Source organism: Hemitrygon akajei, chromosome 11 (genome assembly GCF_048418815.1).
Source record: "Hemitrygon akajei chromosome 11, sHemAka1.3, whole genome shotgun sequence".
NCBI lineage: Eukaryota > Metazoa > Chordata > Chondrichthyes > Myliobatiformes > Dasyatidae > Hemitrygon > Hemitrygon akajei.
Window position 1 is genome coordinate 1,745,023 of NC_133134.1, and position 22,656 is coordinate 1,767,678.

Consider the following 22,656-nt stretch of genomic DNA (forward strand, 5'->3'; position numbering starts at 1 on the left):
CACGTTCAATACCCTGACACCCTCTCCTTGAATGGGTCACATTCATTACCCTCTCATGCTCTCCTTGAATGGGTCACGTTCATTACCCTGACACCCTCTCCTTGAATGGGACACATTCATTACCCTGACACGCTCTCCTTGAATGGGTCACCTTCATTACCCTGACACCCTCTCCTTGAATGGGACACGTTCATTACCCTGACACGCTCTCCTTGAATGGGACACGTTCATTACCCTGACACCCTCTCCTTGAATGGATCACGTTCATTACCCTGACACCCTCTCCTTGAATGGGTCACGTTCATTACCCTGACACCCTCTCCTAGAATGGGTCACGTTCATTACGCGGACACCCTCTCCTTCAATAGGTCACGTTCATTACCCTGACACCCTCTCCATGAATGGGTCACGTTCATTACCCTGACACCCTCTCCTTGAATGGGTAAAGTTCATTACCCTGACACCCTCTCCTTCAATGGGTCACGTTCATTACCCTGACACCCTCTCCTTGAATCGGTCACATTCATTACCCTGACTCCCTCTCCTTCAATGGGTCACGTTCATTACCCTGACACCCTCTCCTTGAATGGGTCACGTTCATTACACTCACACCCTCTCCTTGAATGGGTCACGTTCATTACCCTGACACCCTCTCCTTGAATCGGTCACATTCATTACCCTCACACCCTCTCCTAGAATGGGTCACGTTCATTACCCTGACACCCTCTCCTTGAATGGGTCACGTTCATTACCCTTACACCCTCTCCTAGAATGGGTGACATTGATTATCCTGACACCCTCTCCTTGAATGGATCACGTTCATTACCCTGACAACCTCTCCTTGAATGGGTCACGTTCATTACCCTGACACCCTCTCCTTCAATGGGTCACGTTCATTACCCGGACAACCTCTCCTTGAATGGGTCACATTCATTACCCTGACACCCTCTCCTTGAATGGGTCACATTCATTACCCTGACACCCTCTCCTTCAATGGGTCACGTTCATTACCCTGACACCCTCTCCTTCAATGGGTCACGTTCATTACCCTGACACCCTCTCCTTGAATGGGTCACGTTCATTACCCTGACACCCTCTCCTTGAATGGGTCACGTTCATTACCCTGACACCCTCTCCTAGAATGGGTCACGTTCATTACGCGGACACCCTCTCCTTCAATGGGTCAAGTTCATTACTCTGACACCCTCTCCTTCAATAGGTCACGTTCATTACCCTGACACCCTCTCCATGAATGGGTCACGTTCATTACCCTGACACCCTCTCCTTGAATGGGTAAAGTTCATTACCCTGACACCCTCTCCTTCAATGGGTCACGTTCATTACCCTGACACCCTCTCCTTGAATCGGTCACATTCATTACCCTGACTCCTTCTCCTTCAATGGGTCACGTTCATTACCCTGACACCCTCTGCTTGAATGGGTCACGTTCATTACCCTGACACCCTCTCCTTGAATGGGTCACGTTCATTACCCTGACACCCTCTCCTTGAATGGATCACGTTCATTACCCTGACACCCTCCCCTTGAATGGGTCACGTTCATTACCCTGACACCCTCCCCTTGAATGGGTCACGTTCATTACCCTGACACCCTCTGCTTGAATGGGTCACGTACATTACCCTGACACCCTCACCTTGAATGGGTCACGTTCATTACCCTGACACCCTCTCCTTGAATGGGTCACGTTCATTACCCTCACACCCTCTCCTTCAATGGGTCACGTTCATTACCCTGACACCCTCTCCTTCAATGGGTCACGTTCATTACCCTGACACCCTCTCCTTCAATGGGTCACATTCATTACCCTCTCATGCTCTCCTTGAATGGGTCACGTTCATTACCCTGACACCCTCTCCTTGAATGGGACACATTCATTAACCTGACACGCTCTCCTTGAATGGGTCACCTTCATTACCCTGACACCCTCTCCTTGAATGGGACACGTTCATTACCCTGACACGCTCTCCTTGAATGGGACACGTTCATTACCCTGACACCCTCTCCTTGAATGGATCACGTTCATTACCCTGACACCCTCTCCTTGAATGGGTCACGTTCATTACCCTGACACCCTCTCCTAGAATGGGTCACGTTCATTACGCGGAAACCCTCTCCTTCAATGGGTCAAGTTCATTACTCTGACACCCTCTCCTTCAATAGGTCACGTTCATTACCCTGACACCCTCTCCATGAATGGGTCACGTTCATTACCCTGACACCCTCTCCTTGAATGGGTAAAGTTCATTACCCTGACACCCTCTCCTTCAATGGGTCACGTTCATTACCCTGACACCCTCTCCTTGAATCGGTCACATTCATTACCCTGACTCCCTCTCCTTCAATGGGTCACGTTCATTACCCTGACACCCTCTCCTTGAATGGGTCACGTTCATTACACTCACACCCTCTCCTTGAATGGGTCACGTTCATTACCCTGACACCCTCTCCTTGAATCGTTCACATTCATTACCCTCACACCCTCTCCTAGAATGGGTCACGTTCATTACCCTGACACCCTCTCCTTGAATGGGTCACGTTCATTACCCTTACACCCTCTCCTAGAATGGGTGACATTGATTATCCTGACACCCTCTCCTTGAATGGATCACGTTCATTACCCTGACACCCTCTCCTTGAATGGGTCACGTTCATTACCCTGACACCCTCTCCTTCAATGGGTCACGTTCATTACCCGGACAACCTCTCCTTGAATGGGTCACATACATTACCCTGACACCCTCTCCTTGAATGGGTCACATTCATTACCCTGACACCCTCTCCTTCAATGGGTCACGTTCATTACCCTGACACCCTCTCCTTCAATGGGTCACGTTCATTACCCTGACACCCTCTCCTTGAATGGGTCACGTTCATTACCCTGACACCCTCTCCTTGAATGGATCACGTTAATTACCCTGACACCCTCTCCTTCAATGGGTCACGTTCATTACCCTGACACCCTCTCCTTCAATGGGTCACATTCATTACCCTCACACGCTCTCCTTGATTGGGTCACGTTCATTACCCTGACACCCTCTCCTTGAATGGGACACATTCATTACCCTGACACCCTCTCCTTGAATGGGTCACGTTCATTACCCTGACACCCTCTCCTAGAATGGGTCACATTGATTATCCTGACACCCTCTCCTTGAATGGATCACGTTCATTACCCTGACACCCTCTCCTTGAATGGGTCACGTTCATTACCCTGACACCCTCTCCTTCAATGGGTCACGTTCATTACCCGGACAACCTCTCCTTGAATGGGTCAAATTCATTACCCTGACACCCTCTCCTTGAATGGGTCACATTCATTACCCTGACACCCTCTCCTTCAATGGGTCACGTTCATTACCCTGCCACCCTCTCCTTCAATGGGTCACGTTCATTACCCTGACACCCTCTCCTTGAATGGGTCACGTTCATTACCCTGACAGCCTCTCCTTGAATGGATCACGTTCATTACCCTGACACCCTCTCATTGAATGGGTCACGTTCATTACCCTGACACCCTCTCCTTGAATGGGTCACGTTCATTACCCTGACACCCTCTCCTTGAATGGATCACGTTCATTACCCTGACACCCTCTCCTTCAATGGGTCACGTTCATTACCCTGACACCCTCTCCTTGAATGGGTCACGTTCATTACCCTGACACCCTCTCCTTGAATGGATCACGTTCATTACCCTGACACCCTCTCCTTCAATGGGTCACGTTCATTACCCCGACACTCTCTCCTTCAATAGGTCACGTTCATTACCCTGACACCCTCTCCTTCAATGGGTCACGTTCATTACCCTGACACCCTCTCCTTGAATGGGTCACGTTCATTACCCTGACACCCTCTCCTTGAATGGGTCACATTCATTACCCTGACACACTCTCCATGAATGGGTCACGTTCATTACCCTGACACCCACTCCTTGAATGGGTCACATTCATTACCCTGACACCCTCTCCTTGAATGGGTCACGTTCATTAACCTGACACCCTCTCCTTGAATGGGTCACGTTCATTACCCTCACACCCTCTCCTTGAATGGGTCACGTTCATTACCCTCACACCCTCCCCTTGAATGGGTCACGTTCATTACCCTGACACCCTCCCCTTGAATGGGTCACGTTCATTACCCTGACACCCTCTGCTTGAATGGGTCACGTTCATTACCCTCACACCCTCCCCTTGAATGGGTCACGTTCATTACCCTGACACCCTCCCCTTGAATGGGTCACGTTCATTACCCTGACACCCTCTGCTTGAATGGGTCACGTACATTACCCTGACACCCTCACCTTGAATGGGTCACGTTCATTACCCTGACACCCTCTCCTTGAATGGGTCACATTCATTACCCTCTCATGCTCTCCTTGAATGGGTCACGTTCATTACCCTGACACCCTCTCCTTGAATGGGACACATTCATTACCCTGACACGCTCTCCTTGAATGGGTCACCTTCATTACCCTGACACCCTCTCCTTGAATGGGACACGTTCATTACCCTGACACGCTCTCCTTGAATGGGACACGTTCATTACCCTGACACCCTCTCCTTGAATGGATCACGTTCATTACCCTGACACCCTCTCCTTGAATGGGTCACGTTCATTACCCTGACACCCTCTCCTAGAATGGGTCACGTTCATTACGCGGACACCCTCTCCTTCAATAGGTCACGTTCATTACCCTGACACCCTCTCCATGAATGGGTCACGTTCATTACCCTGACACCCTCTCCTTGAATGGGTAAAGTTCATTACCCTGACACCCTCTCCTTCAATGGGTCACGTTCATTACCCTGACACCCTCTCCTTGAATCGGTCACATTCATTACCCTGACTCCCTCTCCTTCAATGGGTCACGTTCATTACCCTGACACCCTCTCCTTGAATGGGTCACGTTCATTACACTCACACCCTCTCCTTGAATGGGTCACGTTCATTACCCTGACACCCTCTCCTTGAATCGGTCACATTCATTACCCTCACACCCTCTCCTAGAATGGGTCACGTTCATTACCCTGACACCCTCTCCTTGAATGGGTCACGTTCATTACCCTTACACCCTCTCCTAGAATGGGTGACATTGATTATCCTGACACCCTCTCCTTGAATGGATCACGTTCATTACCCTGACAACCTCTCCTTGAATGGGTCACGTTCATTACCCTGACACCCTCTCCTTCAATGGGTCACGTTCATTACCCGGACAACCTCTCCTTGAATGGGTCACATTCATTACCCTGACACCCTCTCCTTGAATGGGTCACATTCATTACCCTGACACCCTCTCCTTCAATGGGTCACGTTCATTACCCTGACACCCTCTCCTTCAATGGGTCACGTTCATTACCCTGACACCCTCTCCTTGAATGGGTCACGTTCATTACCCTGACACCCTCTCCTTGAATGGGTCACGTTCATTACCCTGACACCCTCTCCTAGAATGGGTCACGTTCATTACGCGGACACCCTCTCCTTCAATGGGTCAAGTTCATTACTCTGACACCCTCTCCTTCAATAGGTCACGTTCATTACCCTGACACCCTCTCCATGAATGGGTCACGTTCATTACCCTGACACCCTCTCCTTGAATGGGTAAAGTTCATTACCCTGACACCCTCTCCTTCAATGGGTCACGTTCATTACCCTGACACCCTCTCCTTGAATCGGTCACATTCATTACCCTGACTCCTTCTCCTTCAATGGGTCACGTTCATTACCCTGACACCCTCTGCTTGAATGGGTCACGTTCATTACCCTGACACCCTCTCCTTGAATGGGTCACGTTCATTACCCTGACACCCTCTCCTTGAATGGATCACGTTCATTACCCTGACACCCTCCCCTTGAATGGGTCACGTTCATTACCCTGACACCCTCCCCTTGAATGGGTCACGTTCATTACCCTGACACCCTCTGCTTGAATGGGTCACGTACATTACCCTGACACCCTCACCTTGAATGGGTCACGTTCATTACCCTGACACCCTCTCCTTGAATGGGTCACGTTCATTACCCTCACACCCTCTCCTTCAATGGGTCACGTTCATTACCCTGACACCCTCTCCTTCAATGGGTCACGTTCATTACCCTGACACCCTCTCCTTCAATGGGTCACATTCATTACCCTCTCATGCTCTCCTTGAATGGGTCACGTTCATTACCCTGACACCCTCTCCTTGAATGGGACACATTCATTAACCTGACACGCTCTCCTTGAATGGGTCACCTTCATTACCCTGACACCCTCTCCTTGAATGGGACACGTTCATTACCCTGACACGCTCTCCTTGAATGGGACACGTTCATTACCCTGACACCCTCTCCTTGAATGGATCACGTTCATTACCCTGACACCCTCTCCTTGAATGGGTCACGTTCATTACCCTGACACCCTCTCCTAGAATGGGTCACGTTCATTACGCGGAAACCCTCTCCTTCAATGGGTCAAGTTCATTACTCTGACACCCTCTCCTTCAATAGGTCACGTTCATTACCCTGACACCCTCTCCATGAATGGGTCACGTTCATTACCCTGACACCCTCTCCTTGAATGGGTAAAGTTCATTACCCTGACACCCTCTCCTTCAATGGGTCACGTTCATTACCCTGACACCCTCTCCTTGAATCGGTCACATTCATTACCCTGACTCCCTCTCCTTCAATGGGTCACGTTCATTACCCTGACACCCTCTCCTTGAATGGGTCACGTTCATTACACTCACACCCTCTCCTTGAATGGGTCACGTTCATTACCCTGACACCCTCTCCTTGAATCGTTCACATTCATTACCCTCACACCCTCTCCTAGAATGGGTCACGTTCATTACCCTGACACCCTCTCCTTGAATGGGTCACGTTCATTACCCTTACACCCTCTCCTAGAATGGGTGACATTGATTATCCTGACACCCTCTCCTTGAATGGATCACGTTCATTACCCTGACACCCTCTCCTTGAATGGGTCACGTTCATTACCCTGACACCCTCTCCTTCAATGGGTCACGTTCATTACCCGGACAACCTCTCCTTGAATGGGTCACATACATTACCCTGACACCCTCTCCTTGAATGGGTCACATTCATTACCCTGACACCCTCTCCTTCAATGGGTCACGTTCATTACCCTGACACCCTCTCCTTCAATGGGTCACGTTCATTACCCTGACACCCTCTCCTTGAATGGGTCACGTTCATTACCCTGACACCCTCTCCTTGAATGGGTCACGTTCATTACCCTGACACCCTCTCCTAGAATGGGTCACGTTCATTACGCGGACACCCTCTCCTTCAATGGGTCAAGTTCATTACTCTGACACCCTCTCCTTCAATAGGTCACGTTCATTACCCTGACACCCTCTCCATGAATGGGTCACGTTCATTACCCTGACACCCTCTCCTTGAATGGGTAAAGTTCATTACCCTGACACCCTCTCCTTCAATGGGTCACGTTCATTACCCTGACACCCTCTCCTTGAATCGGTCACATTCATTACCCTGACTCCCTCTCCTTCAATGGGTCACGTTCATTACCCTGACACCCTCTGCTTGAATGGGTCACGTTCATTACCCTGACACCCTCTCCTTGAATGGGTCACGTTCATTACCCTGACACCCTCTCCTTGAATGGATCACGTTCATTACCCTGACACCCTCTCCTAGAATGGATCACGTTCATTACCCTGACACCCTCTCCTTGAATGGGTCACGTTCATTACCCTGACAGCCTCTCCTTGAATGGATCACGTTCATTACCCTGACACCCTCTCCTTGAATGGGTCACGTTCATTACCCTGACACCCTCTCCTTGAATGGGTCACGTTCATTACCCTGACACCCTCTCCTTGAATGGATCACGTTCATTACCCTGACACCCTCTCCTTCAATGGGTCACGTTCATTACCCTGACACCCTCTCCTTCAATAGGTCACGTTCATTACCCTGACACCCTCTCCTTGAATGGGTCACGTTCATTACCCTGACACCCTCTCCATGAATGGGTCACGTTCATTACCCTGACACCCTCTCCTTGAATGGGTCAAGTTCATTACCCTGACACCCTCTCCTTGAATGGGTCACGTTCATTACCCTGACACCCTCTCCTTGAATGGGTCACGTTCATTACCCTGACACCCTCCCCTTGAATGGGTCACGTTCATTACCCTGACACCCTCCCCTTGAATGGGTCACGTTCATTACCCTGACACCCTCTCCTTGAATGGGTCACGTTCATTACCCTGACACCCTCTCCTTGAATGGGTCACGTTCATTACCCTGACACCCTCTCCTTCAATGGGTCACGTTCATTACCCTGACACCCTCTCCTTGAATGGGTCACGTTCATTACCCTGACACCCTCTCCTTGAATGGGACACGTTCATTACCCTGACACGCTCTCCTTGAATGGGTCACGTTCATTACCCTGACACCCTCTCCTTGAATGGATCACGTTCATTACCCTGACACCCTCTCCTTGAATGGGTCACGTTCATTACCCTGACACCCTCTCCTAGAATGGGTCACGTTCATTACACTGACACCCTCTCCTTCAATGGGTCACGTTCATTACCCTGACACGCTCTCCTTGAATGGGTCACGTTCATTACCCTGACACCCTCTCCTTGAATGGATCACGTTCATTACCCTGACACCCTCTCCTTGAATGGATCACGTTCATTACCCTGACATCCTCTCCTTGAATGGGTCACGTTCATTACCCTGACACCCTCTCCTTGAATGGATCACGTTCATTACCCTGACACCCTCTCCTTGAATGGGTCACGTTCATTACCCTGACACCCTCTCCTTGAATGGGTCACGTTCATTACCCTGACACCCTCTCCTTGAATGGATCACGTTCATTACCCTGACACCCTCTCCTTCAATGGCTCACGTTCATTACCCTGACACCCTCTCCTTCAATAGGTCACGTTCATTACCCTGACACCCTCTCCTTGAATGGGTCACGTTCATTACCCTGACACCCTCTCCTTGAATGGGTCACGTTCATTACCCTGACACCCTCTCCATGAATGGGTCACGTTCATTACCCTGACACCCTCTCCTTGAATGGGTCACGTTCATTACCCTGACACCCTCTCCTTGAATGGGTCACGTTCATTACCCTCACACCCTCTCCTTGAATGGGTCACGTTCATTACCCTGACACCCTCCCCTTGAATGGGTCACGTTCATTACCCTGACACCCTCTCCTTGAATGGGTCACGTTCATTACCCTGACACCCTCTCCTTGAATGGGTCACGTTCATTACCCTCACACCCTCTCCTTCAATCGGTCACGTTCATTACCCTGACACCCTCTCCTTCAATGGGTCACGTTCATTACCCTGACACCCTCTCCTTCAATGGGTCACGTTCATTACCCTGACACCCTCTCCTTGAATGGGTCACGTTCATTACCCTGACACCCTCTCCTTGAATGGGACACGTTCATTACCCTGACACGCTCTCCTTGAATAGGTCACGTTCATTACCCTGACACCCTCTCCTTGAATGGATCACGTTCATTACCCTGACACCCTCTCCTTGAATGGGTCACGTTCATTACCCTGACACCCTCTCCTAGAATGGGTCACGTTCATTACACTGACACCCTCTCCTTCAATGGGTCACGTTCATTACCCTGACACCCTCTCCTTGAATGGGTAAAGTTCATTACCCTGACACCCTCTCCTTCAATGGGTCACGTTCATTACCCTGACACCCTCTCCTTGAATCGGTCACATTAATTACCCTGACACCCTCTCCTTCAATGGGTCACGTTCATTACCCTGACACCCTCTCCTTGAATGGGTCACGTTCATTACACTCACACCCTCTCCTTGAATGGGTCACGTTGATTACACTGACACACTCTCCTTGAATGGGTCACGTTCATTACCCTGACACCCTCTCCTTGAATCGGTCACATTCATTACCCTCACACCCTCTCCTAGAATGGGTCACGTTCATTACACTGACACCCTCTCCTTGAATCGGTCACATTCATTACCCTCACACCCTCTCCTTGAATGGGTCACGTTCATTACACTGACACCCTCTCCTTGAATGGGTCACGTTCATTACCCTGACACCCTCTCCTTGAATGGGTCACGTTCATTACCCTGACACCCTCTCCTAGAATGGGTCACATTGATTATCCTGACACCCTCTCCTTGAATGGATCACGTTCATTACCCTGACACCCTCTCCTTGATTGGGTCACGTTCATTACCCTGACACCCTCTCCTTCAATGGGTCACGTTCATTACCCGGACAACCTCTCCTTGAATGGGTCACATTCATTACCCTGACACCCTCTCCTTGAATGGGACACATTCATTACCCTGACACCCTCTCCTTCAATGGGTCACGTTCATTACCCTGACACCCTCTCCTTCAATAGGTCACGTTCTTTACCCTGACACCCTCTCCTTGAATGGGTCACGTTCATTACCCTGACACCCTCTCCTTGAATGGATCACTTTCATTACCCTGACACCCTCTCCTTGAATGGGTCACGTTCATTACCCTGACACACTCTCCTTGAATGGATCACGTTCATTACCCTGACACCCTCTCCTTCAATGGGTCACGTTCATTACCCTGACACCCTCTCCTTCAATAGGTCACGTTCATTACCCTGACACCCTCTCCTTCAATGGGTCACGTTCATTACCCTGACACCCTCTCCATGAATGGGTCACGTTCATTACCCTGACACCCTCTCCTTGAATGGGTCACGTTCATTACCCTGACACCCTCTCCTTGAATGGGTCACGTTCATTACCCTCACACCCTCTCCTTGAATGGGTCACGTTCATTACCCTGACACCCTCCCCTTGAATGGGTCACGTTCATTACCCTGACACCCTCTCCTTGAATGGGTCACGTTCATTACCCTGACACCCTCTCCTTGAATGGGTCACGTTCATTACCCTCACACCCTCTCCTTCAATGGGTCACGTTCATTACCCTGACACCCTCTCCTTCAATGGGTCACGTTCATTACCCTGACACCCTCTCCTTGAATGGGTCACGTTCATTACCCTGACACCCTCTCCTTGAATGGGACACGTTCATTACCCTGACACGCTCTCCTTGAATGGGTCACGTTCATTACCCTGACACCCTCTCCTTGAATGGATCACGTTCATTACCCTGACACCCTCTCCTTGAATGGGTCACGTTCATTACCCTGACACCCTCTCCTAGAATGGGTCACGTTCATTACACTGACACCCTCTCCTTCAATGGGTCACGTTCATTACCCTGACACCCTCTCCTTGAATGGGTAAAGTTCATTACCCTGACACCCTCTCCTTCAATGGGTCACGTTCATTACCCTGACACCCTCTCCTTGAATCGGTCACATTCATTACCCTGACTCCCTCTCCTTCAATGGGTCACGTTCATTACCCTGACACCCTCTGCTTGAATGGGTCACGTTCATTACCCTGACACCCTCTCCTTGAATGGGTCACGTTCATTACCCTGACACCCTCTCCTTGAATGGATCACGTTCATTACCCTGACACCCTCTCCTTGAATGGATCACGTTCATTACCCTGACACCCTCTCCTTGAATGGGTCACGTTCATTACCCTGACAGCCTCTCCTTGAATGGATCACGTTCATTACCCTGACACCCTCTCCTTGAATGGGTCACGTTCATTACCCTGACACCCTCTCCTTCAATGGGTCACGTTCATTACCCTGACACCCTCTCCTTGAATGGATCACGTTCATTACCCTGACACCCTCTCCTTCAATGGGTCACGTTCATTACCCTGACACCCTCTCCTTCAATAGGTCACGTTCATTACCCTGACACCCTCTCCTTAAATGGGTCACGTTCATTACCCTGACACCCTCTCCATGAATGGGTCACGTTCATTACCCTGACACCCTCTCCTTGAATGGGTCACGTTCATTACCCTGACACCCTCTCCTTGAATGGGTCACGTTCATTACCCTCACACCCTCTCCTTGAATGGGTCACGTTCATTACCCTGACACCCTCCCCTTGAATGGGTCACGTTCATTACCCTGACACCCTCCCCTTGAATGGGTCACGTTCATTACCCTGACACCCTCTCCTTGAATGGGTCACGTTCATTACCCTGACACCCTCTCCTTGAATGGGTCACGTTCATTACCCTGACACCCTCTCCTTCAATGGGTCACGTTCATTACCCTGACACCCTCTCCTTGAATGGGTCACGTTCATTACCCTGACACCCTCTCCTTCAATGGGACACGTTCATTACCCTGACACGCTCTCCTTGAATGGGTCACGTTCATTACCCTGACACCCTCTCCTTGAATGGATCACGTTCATTACCCTGACACCCTCTCCTTGAATGGGTCACGTTCATTACCCTGACACCCTCTCCTAGAATGGGTCACGTTCATTACACTGACACCCTCTCCTTCAATGGGTCACGTTCATTACCCTGACACGCTCTCCTTGAATGGGTCACGTTCATTACCCTGACACCCTCTCCTTGAATGGATCACGTTCATTACCCTGACACCCTCTCCTTGAATGGATCACGTTCATTAGCCTGACATCCTCTCCTTGAATGGGTCACGTTCATTACCCTGACACCCTCTCCTTGAATGGATCACGTTCATTACCCTGACACCCTCTCCTTGAATGGGTCACGTTCATTACCCTGACACCCTCTCCTTGAATGGGTCACGTTCATTACCCTGACACCCTCTCCTTGAATGGATCACGTTCATTACCCTGACACCCTCTCCTTCAATGGCTCACGTTCATTACCCTGACACCCTCTCCTTCAATAGGTCACGTTCATTACCCTGACACCCTCTCCTTGAATGGGTCACGTTCATTACCCTGACACCCTCTCCTTGAATGGGTCACGTTCATTACCCTGAAACCCTCTCCATGAATGGGTCACGTTCATTACCCTGACACCCTCTCCTTGAATGGGTCACGTTCATTACCCTGACACCCTCTCCTTGAATGGGTCACGTTCATTACCCTCACACCCTCTCCTTGAATGGGTCACGTTCATTACCCTGACACCCTCCCCTTGAATGGGTCACGTTCATTACCCTGACACCCTCTCCTTGAATGGGTCACGTTCATTACCCTGACACCCTCTCCTTGAATGGGTCACGTTCATTACCCTCACACCCTCTCCTTCAATGGGTCACGTTCATTACCCTGACACCCTCTCCTTCAATGGGTCACGTTCATTACCCTGACACCCTCTCCTTCAATGGGTCACGTTCATTACCCTGACACCCTCTCCTTGAATGGGTCACGTTCATTACCCTGACACCCTCTCCTTGAATGGGACACGTTCATTACCCTGACACGCTCTCCTTGAATGGGTCACGTTCATTACCCTGACACCCTCTCCTTGAATGGATCACGTTCATTACCCTGACACCCTCTCCTTGAATGGGTCACGTTCATTACCCTGACACCCTCTCCTAGAATGGGTCACGTTCATTACACTGACACCCTCTCCTTCAATGGGTCACGTTCATTACCCTGACACCCTCTCCTTGAATGGGTAAAGTTCATTACCCTGACACCCTCTCCTTCAATGGGTCACGTTCATTACCCTGACACCCTCTCCTTGAATCGGTCACATTAATTACCCTGACACCCTCTCCTTCAATGGGTCACGTTCATTACCCTGACACCCTCTCCTTGAATGGGTCACGTTCATTACACTCACACCCTCTCCTTGAATGGGTCACGTTGATTACACTGACACACTCTCCTTGAATGGGTCACGTTCATTACCCTGACACCCTCTCCTTGAATCGGTCACATTCATTACCCTCACACCCTCTCCTAGAATGGGTCACGTTCATTACACTGACACCCTCTCCTTGAATCGGTCACATTCATTACCCTCACACCCTCTCCTTGAATGGGTCACGTTCATTACACTGACACCCTCTCCTTGAATGGGTCACGTTCATTACCCGGACACCCTCTCCTTGAATGGGTCACGTTCATTACCCTGACACCCTCTCCTAGAATGGGTCACATTGATTATCCTGACACCCTCTCCTTGAATGGATCACGTTAATTACCCTGACACCCTCTCCTTGATTGGGTCACGTTCATTACCCTGACACCCTCTCCTTCAATGGGTCACGTTCATTACCCGGACAACCTCTCCTTGAATGGGTCACATTCATTACCCTGACACCCTCTCCTTGAATGGGACACATTCATTACCCTGACACCCTCTCCTTCAATGGGTCACGTTCATTACCCTGACACCCTCTCCTTCAATGGGTCACGTTCTTTACCCTGACACCCTCTCCTTGAATGGGTCACGTTCATTACCCTGACACCCTCTCCTTGAATGGATCACGTTCATTACCCTGACACCCTCTCCTTGAATGGATCACTTTCATTACCCTGACACCCTCTCCTTGAATGGGTCACGTTCATTACCCTGACACACTCTCCTTGAATGGATCACATTCATTACCCTGACACCCTCTCCTTCAATGGGTCACGTTCATTACCCTGACACCCTCTCCTTCAATAGGTCACGTTCATTACCCTGACACCCTCTCCTTCAATGGGTCACGTTCATTACCCTGACACCCTCTCCATGAATGGGTCACGTTCATTACCCTGACACCCTCTCCTTGAATGGGTCACGTTCATTACCCTGACACCCTCTCCTTGAATGGGTCACGTTCATTACCCTCACACCCTCTCCTTGAATGGGTCACGTTCATTACCCTGACACCCTCCCCTTGAATGGGTCACGTTCATTACCCTGACACCCTCTCCTTGAATGGGTCACGTTCATTACCCTGACACCCTCTCCTTGAATGGGTCACGTTCATTACCCTCACACCCTCTCCTTCAATGGGTCACGTTCATTACCCTGACACCCTCTCCTTGAATGGGTCACGTTCATTACCCTGACACCCTCTCCTTGAATGGGACACGTTCATTACCCTGACACGCTCTCCTTGAATGGGTCACGTTCATTACCCTGACACCCTCTCCTTGAATGGATCACGTTCATTACCCTGACACCCTCTCCTTGAATGGGTCACGTTCATTACCCTGACACCCTCTCCTAGAATGGGTCACGTTCATTACACTGACACCCTCTCCTTCAATGGGTCACGTTCATTACCCTGACACCCTCTCCTTGAATGGGTAAAGTTCATTACCCTGACACCCTCTCCTTCAATGGGTCACGTTCATTACCCTGACACCCTCTCCTTGAATCGGTCACATTAATTACCCTGACACCCTCTCCTTCAATGGGTCACGTTCATTACCCTGACACCCTCTCCTTGAATGGGTCACGTTCATTACCCTCACACCCTCTTCTTGAATGGGTCACGTTGATTACACTGACACACTCTCCTTGAATGGGTCACGTTCATTACCCTGACACCCTCTCCTTGAATCGGTCACATTCATTACCCTCACACCCTCTCCTAGAATGGGTCACGTTCATTACACTGACACCCTCTCCTTGAATCGGTCACATTCATTACCCTCACACCCTCTCCTTGAATGGGTCACGTTCATTACACTGACACCCTCTCCTTGAATGGGTCACGTTCATTACCCTGACACCCTCTCCTTGAATGGGTCACGTTCATTACCCTGACACCCTCTCCTAGAATGGGTCACATTGATTATCCTGACACCCTCTCCTTGAATGGATCACGTTAATTACCCTGACACCCTCTCCTTGATTGGGTCACGTTCATTACCCTGACACCCTCTCCTTCAATGGGTCACGTTCATTACCCGGACAACCTCTCCTTGAATGGGTCACATTCATTACCCTGACACCCTCTCCTTGAATGGGACACATTCATTACCCTGACACCCTCTCCTTCAATGGGTCACGTTCATTACCCTGACACCCTCTCCTTCAATGGGTCACGTTCATTACCCTGACACCCTCTCCTTGAATGGGTCACGTTGATTACCCTGACACCCTCTCCTTGAATGGATCACGTTCATTACCCTGACACCCTCTCCTTGAATGGATCACTTTCATTACCCTGACACCCTCTCCTTGAATGGGTCACGTTCATTACCCTGACACACTCTCCTTGAATGGATCACGTTCATTACCCTGACACCCTCTCCTTCAATGGGTCACGTTCATTACCCTGACACCCTCTCCTTCAATAGGTCACGTTCATTACCCTGACACCCTCTCCTTCAATGGGTCACGTTCATTACCCTGACACCCTCTCCTTGAATGGGTCACGTTCATTACCCTGACACCCTCTCCTTGAATGGGTCACGTTCATTAATCTGACACCCTCTCCTTGAATGGGTCACGTTCATTACCCTGACACCCTCTCCTTGAATGGATCACGTTCATTACCCTGACACCCTCTCCTTGAATGGATCGCGTTCATTACCCTGACACCCTCTCCTTGAATGGGTCACGTTCATTACCCTGACACCCTCTCCTTGAATGGGTCACGTTCATTACCCTGACACCCTCTCCTTGAATGGATCACGTTCATTACCCTGACACCCTCTCCTTGAATGGGTCACGTTCATTACCCTGACACCCTCTCCTTGAATGGGTCACGTTCATTACCCTGTCACCCTCTCCTTGAATGGATCACGTTCATTACCCTGACACCCTCTCCTTCAATGGGTCACGTTCATTACCCTGACACCCTCTCCTTCAATAGGTCACGTTCATTACCCTGACACACTCTCCTTGAATGGGTCACGTTCATTACCCTGACACCCTCTCCTTGAATGGGTCACGTTCATTACCCTGACACCCTCTCCTTGAATGAGTCACGTTCATTACCCTGACACCCTCACCTTGAATGGGTCACGTTCATTACCCTGACACCCGCTCCTTCAATAGGTCACGTTCATTACCCTGACACCCTCTCCTTGAATGGGTCACGTTCATTACCCTGACACCCTCTCCTTGAATGGGTCACGTTCATTACCCTGACACCCTCTCGTTGAATGGGTCACGTTCATTACCCTGACACCCTCTCCTTGAATGGGTCACGTTCATTACCCTGACACCCTCTCCTTGAATGGGTCACGTTCATTACCCTGACACCCTCTCCTTGAATGGATCACGTTCATTACCCTGACACCCTCTCCTTGAATGGATCGCGTTCATTACCCTGACACCCTCTCCTTGAATGGGTCACGTTCATTACCCTGACACCCTCTCCTTGAATGGGTCACGTTCATTACCCTGACACCCTCTCCTTGAATGGATCACGTTCATTACCCTGACACACTCTCCTTGAATGGGTCACGTTCATTACCCTGACACCCTCTCCTTGAATGGGTCACGTTCATTACCCTGACACCCTCTCCTTGAATGAGTCACGTTCATTACCCTGACACCCTCACCTTGAATGGGTCACGTTCATTACCCTGACACCCGCTCCTTCAATAGGTCACGTTCATTACCCTGACACCCTCTCCTTGAATGGGTCACGTTCATTACCCTGACACCCTCTCCTTGAATGGGTCACGTTCATTACCCTGACACCCTCTCGTTGAATGGGTCACGTTCATTACCCTGACACCCTCTCCTTGAATGGGTCACGTTCATTACCCTGACACCCTCTCCTTGAATGGGTCACGTTCATTACCCTCACACCCTCTCGTTGAATGGGTCACGTTCATTACCCTGACACCCTCTCCTTGAATGGGTCACGTTCATTACCCTGACACCCTCTCCTTGAATGGGTCACGTTCATTACCCTCACACCCTCTCCTTGATTGGGTCACGTTCATTACCCTCACACCCTCTCCTTGAAAGGGTCACGTTCATTACCCTGACAGCCTCTCCTTCAATGGGTCATGTTCATTATCCTGACACCCTCTCCTTCAATGGGTCACGTTCATTACCCGGACACCCTCTCCTTGAATGGGTCACGTTCCTTACCCTGACACCCTCTCCTTGAATGGGTCACGTTCATTACCCGGACACCCTCTCCTTGAATGGATCACTTTAATTACCATGACACCCTCTCCTTCAATCGGTCACGTTCATTACCCTGACACCCTCTCCTTCAATGGGTCACGTTCATTACCCTGACACCCTCTCCTAGAATGGATCACATTCATTACACTGACACCGTCTCCTTGAATGGGTCACATTCATTACCCTGACACCCTCTCCTTGATGGGTCACGTTGATTACCCTGACACACTCTCCTTGAATGGGTCACATTGATTACCCTGACACTCTCTCCTTGAATGGGTCACGTTGATTACCCTGACACACTCTCCATGAATGGGTCACGTTCATTACCCTGAAACCCTCTCCTTGAATGGGTCACGTTCATTACCATGACACCCTCTCCTTGAATGGGTCACGTTCATTACCTTGACACCCTCTCCATGAATGGGTCACGTTCATTACCCTGACACCCTCTCCTTGAATGGGTCACGTTCATTACCTTGACACCCTCTCCTTGAATGGGTCACGTTCATTACCCTGACACCCTCTCCTTGAATGGGTCACGTTCATTACCCCGACACTCTCTCCTTCAATAGGTCACGTTCATTACCCTGACACCCTCTCCTTGAATGGGTCACATTCATTACCCTGACACCCTCTCCTTGAATGGGTCACGTTCATTACCCTGACACCCTCTCCTTGAATGGGTCACGTTCATTACCCTGACACCCTCTCCTTCAATGGGTCACGTTCATTACCCGGACAACCTCTCCTTGAATGGGTCACATTCATTACCCTGACACCCTCTCCTTGAATGGGTCACGTTCATTACCCTGACACCCTCTCCTAGAATGGGTGACATTGATTATCCTGACACCCTCTCCTTGAATGGATCACGTTCATTACCCTGACACCCTCTCCTTGAATGGGTCACGTTCATTACCTTGACACCCTCTCCTAGAATGGGTGACATTGATTATCCTGACACCCTCTCCTTGAATGGATCACGTTCATTACCCTGACACCCTCTCCTTGAATGGGTCACGTTCATTACCCTGACACCCTCTCCTTCAATGGGTCACGTTCATTACCCGGACAACCTCTCCTTGAATGGGTCACATTCATTACCCTGACACCCTCTCCTTGAATGGGTCACATTCATTACCCTGACACCCTCTCCTTGAATGGGTCACGTTCATTACCCTGACACCCTCTCCTAGAATGGGTGACATTGATTATCCTGACACCCTCTCCTTGAATGGATCACGTTCATTACCCTGACACCCTCTCCTTGAATGGGTCACGTTCATTACCTTGACACCCTCTCCTAGAATGGGTGACATTGATTATCCTGACACCCTCTCCTTGAATGGATCACGTTCATTACCCTGACACCCTCTCCTTGAATGGGTCACGTTCATTACCCTGACACCCTCTCCTTCAATGGGTCACGTTCATTACCCGGACAACCTCTCCTTGAATGGGTCACATTCATTACCCTGACACCCTCTCCTTGAATGGGTCACATTCATTACCCTGACACCCTCTCCTTCAATGGGTCACGTTCATTACCCTGACACCCTCTCCTTGAATGGGTCACGTTCATAACCCTGACACCCTCTCCTTGAATGGATCACGTTCATTACCCTGACACCCTCTCCTTGAATGAGTCACATACATTACCCTGACACCCTCTCCTTCAATCGGTCACGTTCATTACCCTGACACCCTCTCCTTCAATGGGTCACGTTCATTACCCTGACACCCTCTCCTTCAATAGGTCACGTTCATTACCCTGACACCCTCTCCTTGAATGGGTCACGTTCATTACCCTGACACCCTCTCCTTGAATGGGTCACATTCATTACCCTGACACCCTCTCCATGAATGGGTCACGTTCATTACCCTGACACCCTCTCCTTGAATGGGTCACGTTCATTACCCTGACACCCTCTCCTTGAATGGGTCACATTCATTACCCTCACACCCTCTCCTTGAATGGGTCACGTTCATTACCCTCACACCCTCTCCTTGAATGGGTCACGTTCATTACCCTGACACCCTCCCCTTGAATGGGTCACGTTTATTACCCTGACACCCTCTCCTTGAATGGATCACGTTCATTACCCTGACACCCTCTCCTTGAATGGGTCACGTTCATTACTCTTACACCCTCTCCTTGAATGGGTCACGTTCATTACCCTGACACCCTCCCCTTGAATGGGTCACGTTCATTACCCGGACACCCTCTCCTTGAATGGGTCACGTTCATTACCCTGACACCCTCTCCTTGAATGAGTCACATTCATTACCCTGACACCCTCTCCTTCAATCGGTCACGTTCATTACCCTGACACCCTCTCCTTGAATGGGTCACGTTCATTACCCGGACCCCCTCTCCTTGAATGGGTCACGTTCATTACCCGGACACCCTCTCCTTGAATGGGTCACATTCATTACCCTGACACCCTCTCCTTGAATGAGACACATTCATTACCCTGACACCCTCTCCTTCAATCGGTCACGTTCATTACCCTGACACCCTCCCCTTGAATGGGTCACGTTCATTACCCGGACACCCTCTCCTTGAATGGGTCACGTTCATTACCCTGACACCCTCTCCTTGAATGAGTCACATTCATTACCCTGACACCCTCTCCTTCAATCGGTCACGTTCATTACCCTGACACACTCTCCTTGAATGGGTCACGTTCATTACCCTGACACCCTCTCCTTGAATGGGTCACGTTCCTTACCCTGACCTCCTCTCCTTCAATGGGTCACGTTCATTACCCGGACACCCTCTCCTTGAATGGATCACTTTCATTACCCTGACACCCTCTCCTTGAATGGGTCACGTTCATTACCCTGACACCCTCTCCATGAATGGGTCACGTTCATTACCCTGACACCCTCTCCTTGAATGGGTCACGTTCATTACCCTGACACCCTCTCCTTGAATGGGTCACGTTCATTACCCTCACACCCTCTCCTTGAATGGGTCACGTTCATTACCCTCACACCCTCTCCTTGAATGGGTCACGTTCATTACCCTGACACCCTCCCCTTGAATGGGTCACGTTCATTACCCTGACATCCTCTCCTTGAATGGGTCACGTTCATTACACTGACACCCTCTCCTTGAATGGGTCACGTTCATTACCCGGACACCCTCTCCTTGAATGGGTCACGTTCATTACCCTGACACCCTCTCCTGGAATGAGTCACTTTCATTACCCTGACACCCTCTCCTTCAATCGGTCACGTTCATTACCCTGACACCCTCTCCTTGAATGGGTCACGTTCATTACCCGGACACCCTCTCCTTGAATGGGTCACGTTCCTTACCCTGACACCCTCTCCTTCAATGGGTCACGTTCATTACCCGGACACCCTCTCCTTGAATGGATCACTTTCATTACCCTGACACCCTCTCCTTCAATCGGTCACGTTCATTACCCTGACACCCTCTCCTTCAATGGGTCACGTTCATTACCCTGACACCCTCTCCTAGAATGGATCACGTTCATTACCCTGACACCCTCTCCTTGAATGGGTCACATTCATTACCCTGACACCCTCTCCTTGAATGGGTCACGTTCATTACCCTGACACCCTCTCCTTGAATGGGTCACGTTCATTACCCTGACACCCTCTCCTTCAGTGGGTCACATTCATTACCCTGACACCCTCTCTTGCAATGGGTCACGTTCATTACCCTGACACCCTCTCCTTGAATGGGTCACGTTCATTACCCTGACACCCTCTCATTGAATCGGTCATGTTCATTACCCTGACACCCTCTCCTTGAATGGGTCACGTTGATTACCCTGACACCCTCTCCTAGAATGGATCACGTTCATTACCCTGACATCCTCTCCTTGAATGGGTCACGTTCATTACCCTGACACCCACTCCTTCAATAGGTCACGTTCATTACCCTGACACCCTCTCCTTGAATGGGTCACATTCATTACCCTGACACCCTCTCCTGCAATGGGTCACGTTCATTACCCTGACACCCTCTCCTTGAATGGGTCACGTTCATTACCCTGACACCCTCTCCTAGAATGGATCACGTTCATTACCCTGACACCCTCTCCTTGAATGGGTCACATTCATTACCCTGACACCCTCTTCCTTGAATGGGTCACGTTCATTACCCTGACACCCTCTCCTAGAATGGATCACGTTCATTACCCTGACACCCTCTCCTTGAATGTGTCACATTCATTACCCTGACACCCTCTCCTTGAATGGGTCACATTCATTACCCTGACACCCTCTCCTTCAATGGGTCACGTTCATTACCCTGACACCCTCTCCTTGAATGGGTCACGTTCATTACCCTGACACCCTCTCCTTGAATGGGTCACGTTCATTACCCTGACACCCTCTCCTTGAATGGGTCACGTTGATTACCCTGACACACTCTCCATGAATGGGTCACGTTCATTACCCTGAAACCCTCTCCTTGAATGGGTCACGTTCATTACCCTGACACCCTCTCCTTGAATGGGTCACGTTCATTACCTTGACACCCTCTCCATGAATGGGTCACGTTCATTACCCTGACACCCTCTCCTTGAATGGGTCACGTTCATTACCCTGAAACCCTCTCCTTGAATCGGTCACATTCATTACCCTCACACCCTCTCCTAGAATGGGTCACGTTCATTAC